The following is a 7,006-nucleotide window of genomic DNA, read 5'->3' as shown; positions in this document are numbered from 1 at the left end:
ATATGTAAGATATCGTGCGCCAAAGATAGCCAGCCTATTCTTAAGATAGCCCACTTTAAAAATTAATTTTTACGTAGGTATTTGAATAAGTTTAAATTCCGTGCCTGTGTTCACAGACTGATGTGGCAAAACGATAGACTAGGAATTGGTTGTGGGCAGGGCATGTATCAATATGTCTTTAGGGAATAAGGATGTTAAGATGAGATTAACACAGGTACCTACAATAAAGGTTTAGAAAAAATAAAACAGCAGAATAACTTTGTACAAATCGCAATTTTTATATTATAACTATTTACATCGCTCACAACTATCAACTCCGAAACTCTACAGTACGCTATAGGAAACAAAATGGCGCCCGCGAGGAAACTTAAGGGCGGTTGCACACTAAAAGCTAAATAAAGTTTGCTTAGATTAGCTTATTTAACTGTCAAAATGTCTAGAAGCTACTTTATTTCATTTTTAAATATTATTTTAACGTAAACAAAACATTTCACACAGCTATAAGGTCAGATAAAGGTTTTATTTGGCACAAAGATTACGAGTATACATAATTTCATCAAATCTACTAAAATAGGTTGTTTGATGAATAATATTTAATGCAAACTTCAATGTTTGATTATTAGAAAGCAAACTAGGGTTTAAAATTAATAAGACAAGGTTTCCATACAGCATTTTTCAATGAAATTCTAATAATACGCTACAAACTTAAAACGATAGTGAAAGGTAACAACGAGTAACATATTAAGAAGAAAAAGTGACAGATTTAAATAAAACATCAGTACAATATAAATCATAACGTAGATTTGCTAAAAGTAAAGCTAGCTAATTTAGCCTTTTGGGCTGCAACCGGCCTTAACATCAATACATAATACTTATTTGATATTATTGCATTTTATTTTCACAATACTATAGGCAAAGACAGCCCTAATGAGTTCTCGAGGGAGTTATGGGATAGAAAGAAGTATAAATGTGTCTTATGTCGCAAGTAATATTGATAAATGTGCCTACTTCGCCACGATTATATTTTTAGCCTATGCAGGTTGAAAAATCTGTAATCAAAGTAACAAAAAGTCACAAAATTGAAAAAATAAAGTCTTGTTTCACAAGTAGTTACCAAACTGCTTTAAAAATCTTTTGTAACTGGTTACGTAAGTTTACCAAAGTGGATGAAGGGCCAAGAACTCATTTAGTCTGTCTACTTATATGATTATACATTTCATTAATACTTATTCATATTTTCCATTCAATAATTTCAAATAACAACTATTTTGAGACAGCATTCGAAAACTTTCAACCATCTTTAATTCTCTTGCCTTTGTTATTAAATCTACTATTGAACTGACATTAAAACTTCTTTTATACACTCTACAATTGATATACTATTAATATTCATGTGATACAACCATTCATTTTCTATAAAATTTATATTGTACAGTTAAGAGCAAATATACCTGACCCCCTGGACCAATATATCTGTAGTATTGTCAAGCATAATGAACAGGATATGTCCAAATTTCTATGATTGAAACATTCAACCTCTTTGTATTACTGCTTGGGTTTGTTGCTAGCCAAGTTATAAAACTATATTTCATTTTTATTTGATGGTATGTTGGTGAAAAAATTCGGATTTTTTTTTCAGACCACAACTATATGTGCATATTTGAATAATTCCAAGTTAAAACTCAATTTCACTAGTTCAGTATTAAACAGGGTAAAAAGTAAACCACTAATATATTTTCATTCAATAAATTGGCGTCTCTTACATCGTTTTTTTTCCAAGAGCACGGGGCAGCCTGGAAGAGATGCATTTGCGATTAGGCCGTATACGAAATTCGTACAATATGGACAGTTTTTTATACATCTGAAGTTAAACGCAATTAAATTGTGAAATTAGTAAACGGATTACTCCAGAATTTTATTTTTAGATAGAAATAGAAAATGGCGCATGAAGATGCTAATAAAATGTACTGTTTATATTCTTCTATATTTTTCTCAGCGTTCTACTTTTTGTTGGAAGTATATTAATTTTTCTTAACCTCTAACATGACGACGCTGTCTCGCACAATAATGTGTGTAGGGATGTAAAAGAGGGTGATGTTTATTTGCCCTCGCCTGTACATAATACGTACGTCACAAATATAAACTATTTCCTCGCGAGCGCTTACAGTAAAACACTTATAAATATCATCCGAATTGTAACTATTGACAACTCTACGCTCGTTTGACCAACTCGACTTAAAATGTCGCAGCAACTTCAATCACAATTAAAAGATTACTATTTGTATGTGTGTGTGTGATGAAACTGTACTCAAATCACCTACAGCAAAAAATAAGAAAGAGGTGAATTAAGTCTTCTAAATGGCCAGTTGCATCCAATTTAGAGGCCGGGGCCGACCGATGACCACTATTTGGCAGCGGGTATGTCAAGTAAGTAAACGTTGTTATTATTATTGTCACAATGTTATATCTCCGCTAAAGCGTACAAATTTGCCTTCCGAGTGGTCATGACCGAATCAAAGTTACTGTGAGTCAAGTTTCGAGTCGAGTCGTAACGAGCCAAGCGCCATTATTTCCATATCATATTTACATACACATACACCTTTAAAAAGTATACACATTTGTGAACTTTGCAACATTCTTTTTCATACTCGACACCATTTTGTTTTCATTTTGCGAAAACGAATAAATTTTATTTGCCAACACAAAAATATATTGTAATGTTTGATTTATTATATAAAAATGATCACAATGCATAAGTAAAACATATTTATCAGACAAAAAATAAAAGAGAAGAACTAAACATGCTTCACTTTATTGAAAAAAGAAAACAAAATGGCGTCCGTTTAAAGTACAGTGGGCCATTTAGAAAATTATACGTCGATGTAATAGTTTTCTACGTAGGCCACTGTAACATTCACTCATTATGGAATGTCCTACACGAGACCAAACGGCGCTATAAGTAACATTTACCTTCACCTTTTTTGTGTGTGTGAAATATCTACATACAAAAAATATACACACATATTTTAGGTCCTAGGTCCTCCTAGACATAACAGGATACGATTCAGCTATCGCTATCCCGCTTCACTTCATGACACATATTGAACTTTTTATTAATTATTTAAAGTTACCTTGCCAGCCCCGAGAATGAGGGTGAGTAATCCACGCTAATTATTAAGAGAAAATATTTGTATGTTTGTAACGATAAACTCAAGAACTACTGAAGCTATTTTGAGAAAATTTGGTACACAGTTAGAATAGACCTTTGGGAGTAACACAGGAAGATTGGTGGAGTCTATCATAAAGCCAAACAGCTGTACTTTCAGTCTTTTATAGTCTGTTAGCTCTGTCTACCCCGCATGGGACATAGACGGGATTATATATATAGCCATGGGCGGTGATGGGATAATGGTTTCGGGGACGTTTCCGTTTTTGAATCTCGGAGTTAAGGCGGGAGTCACTTCATTTTTTCAGACACTAGAAACTCATAAGCTTACCTATGTTATGTATTTACTGTTTGATATTTGAAAGAAAATAACATATTTGATTTGATTGATTTCTCGACATATTCTATCTCGGATTGTTGTTTTTTAAAAGCGAACACAAGTCTCGAAAAGCTCCTAAAAGAATTTGCAACCGACAAAATACGTCAGTGCAATGATAATGTTAAGGTTATGTAAATGTTTCTTACAGCAGTCGTTTAAGACTAGACAAAAGTCTCTTGAAATGTTAAGAAGATCTAGGAGCACAATTTTATTAAGTTATTATTTCATTATTTCTCAATGCGAATGATCATTGTCTATGTATAGATTTAGTTAGTTGCACCGTAATGTTGGTAGTTTTCAAGTCAAAGTCGACTTTATCAGTAAAAATGACTGGGTATTTAGTGTGAAAACTTCAAGGGTACAAATTTTGTTGAATCAGAGTTTTAACAGTTTTTTACGATTTGGTTATACGCATAAGTAATACGGTGCAACCCACTCTTGATCGTTTTTAAAACTGCTATCACAATTCTTTTTTTTAGAATATTTGACACGTAATCTCTTATCTGTCTTAGTATTTTTTTAAAAGAAAAATTGTGCTAAAGATTTCGTCTAACATATATTAAAATCATTCCTAATAACAATTGTATAAAGAGTTTCACATTGAAATTTGATAAGCGTGCACAATGAAAACATATTATTGTGACTTAAAAAAAAAATCTTATGTTGAATATGTGTAGATTTATTTAGGCTCCCCTGTACGTTCACGTTTTCATACAATGCATTTTTGCTTTTATTTCCAAACTAGCGACCCGCCCCAGCTTCGTACGAGTAGCATTTTTACCTATATAGATATAAACCTTCCTCATAAAACCTTCTTTCCAACATTTCAAACAGGAACAAAATCCGTCCAGCACTTACCGAGATTAGAGCGTACAAACAGACAGAAAAATTCGGGGGGAATTGATCTTATAATATGTAGTGATGATAAAATTCACTCCGAACATATCTTTGCTAAGTAGAGAAAACATACAGATTTAGTCTTGTCTTATATCATTCGTAAAAGTGGTAAATATATTTTTACTGTAATATTTGGGGAAATATAAAAAATGGATGCAAAAAGTATACAAGTATTAAAAACTAGCGCGCACAGGGGAGTCTTAAAATCTATATTGTCAATTTTAAAAACTAAGAACACTGTTTAAACTTAAAATATTTGAAACGTGAAAACAAAATAATCCAATACATAAATTAGTTTTAACATTGGCTTAGTAGATTTGAGAGATATCGTTTGCAAGCCTCGTTTCCATGTCCGCACAAACCAAAAACCTGACCTGACCTGACCAGGGACACTGGACACAGTTTTTTACAACTTCCAGAATGACAATTCTATAAAAAAAATATGATCACGTGGACCTCCTGAAAAATAATGGAAAGATCCTACATACATATATTAACCGGGCCATAGACGTACTATTAACAACTAGCGATCCGCCCCGGCATTTCACGGGTAGCATTTATAATACATTTCACACAAACTTTCAATTCTCACGAGTTTCATATTTAAGGAGAGTGTGTTTTATTGAAAAACATTAAAATAACTTTATTTGGTACTAGCGACCGCATGGGTAGTATTTATAGGTTATAAACCTTCCTCTCTCCAAAATTTGAGGAACACCCTCTTTCCAAAATATCAAACAGCAACATATTTCGTCCGCTACTTTTCCAGATGAAGGCATACATACATAAATCACGCCTCTTTCCCGGAGGGGTAGGCAGAGACCACATCTTTCCACTTGCGACGATCCCTGCACACTTCATTCGCTTCATTCACATTCATAACTCTCTTCATGCAAGCTCGTCGGTTTCAGGTACTCTTGACCAGACCTTTTGCTAGAACGTCTCCGATTTGATCAAGGTACGTTCTTCTTGGCCTTCCCACTCCAACAGTCCCATTCACACTTACAAACATACATACAGAGTATATAAGACTTGTAGCGGCCGTTCAGCCTCCACGGACAGACAGACACTTTGACTTGACATTTTAGATGAACAAAACTGACTGACATATTAATAAAAAAAGGACAATCGAAATATGACTAAGACGACGACCAGACAGGTGTCTACCTTGAACACTCGAAAATCTGGTGTTCCATTCTGACTGACTGACCCATCTGACCCACGGCCCGTTCAAGACTTAATAATATGTAGTGAAGTGATGAAACAGTCTTTCATGCTTGCAATATTATTATGACTGACTACTAAGCCAATTAAGCGCACGGCACCAGTACCTAACGTGATACAACTTAATTTATAAAAAGGGCTGCCTTTTATATAAATAAAGTTATATAATTTGCAATAAAACAATTCAATTTGAATAAGATGTACTCATCTTATAAGTTTAAAGTACAAAACTTGATAGTTTGTCTACAGCGCTAATTCGGAATAATACATTTTGTATAGCATCTTGAAGACGCGACGCCTGATACTTGTGCCGAGTCTGTTCTGAAAATTCGCTAAGTGAACTTTTTTAACGTATATTTTTTATGTGGTACATAATATTATTTATTGATTTATTAACGGAATTTGTTATTGGTCAAAAGTTGGTCATGAAAACAATTGGACTTCGAAACACAATGTAAAAAAAGGGGAATAAATTATCTGACATAACATTTTCTTTAACATGTAATGGGGTTAAGGGGTATGTTTTTTCGATCGAAAAGAAATGAGATAGAAAATACAATAGATACATATAAATATAGAGGGATATTTGCTGAAGGAAAATGTTCTTTATAATTTTTAGTGGTAGGTAGTAATGGTAAACTTATAACAATGCAAAAATACATGAGAAAAATTAAACTTAGCGAATCACGTAGCAAGAAGACTGCACAAGTATTCATTATTTTAATATTTTATCTCAAAACGCATTCGTACATTTCAAACAATGCATAACATCAGTATAATCTTTATCATCTCGACATAGTTAAGATAAAATTACTTACAACAATGACAAATCTACAATGAGACGTCTGTTAATGCGTATATTTACAATGTTTATATATATCACCAAATGATCCACTTCTTTGTCTAGGCTGAAAAAAAGTTAGCACAGGTTTGTAATTTTGAATATAAAAAACAAAAAAATATATTAAATCCTACCTATGGATGTTTGTTACTCTTTCACGCAAAAACTACTGAACCGATTAAGATGAAATTTGGTATGTAGGTAGCTGAAGACCCAGAATAACATATAGGCTTTTTGTCCCGGAGTTCCCGCGGGATTGATTGTTACGTTATGATGGGTTTCCACGCGGACGAAGTCGCGAGCGGCCTCTAGTCATAACATAATATTCTCTCGTCCACATTTCTATTATAAGTTTGGATAGTAGCGAAGTTGACGTTATTGAAGAAAATGCTGCAGTGCAGTTTGTTGCCGCTTCTTTCTTCAGACGCTGACGGAAGCGGCAGTAAACTTAGTTTTAAGTAATTCATTTGCCATCAACCAATGTTGTGAAACCAAAAGA

General features: G+C 33.5%; 1 protein-coding gene across 1 annotated transcript in view; it reads right to left on the bottom strand.

Moving 5' to 3' along the window:
• Positions 1-254: 254 nt before the first annotated feature.
• The window catches only part of LOC106137517 (exportin-7-B), a 33,491-nt gene continuing 26,739 nt past the window's right edge, over positions 255-7,006 (bottom strand). The window contains exon 26 of the mRNA XM_060953269.1: positions 255-6,574. The gene's annotated coding sequence lies outside the window, so the exon portion shown is untranslated. The remainder of the gene's footprint in view (positions 6,575-7,006) is intronic.

This window comes from Amyelois transitella, chromosome 31, assembly GCF_032362555.1.
Source record: "Amyelois transitella isolate CPQ chromosome 31, ilAmyTran1.1, whole genome shotgun sequence".
In the NCBI taxonomy this organism is placed as follows: Eukaryota; Metazoa; Arthropoda; class Insecta; order Lepidoptera; family Pyralidae; genus Amyelois; species Amyelois transitella.
Note: the sequence above shows the minus strand (reverse complement) of the source record. Positions and strands in the feature narration are given on the sequence as shown.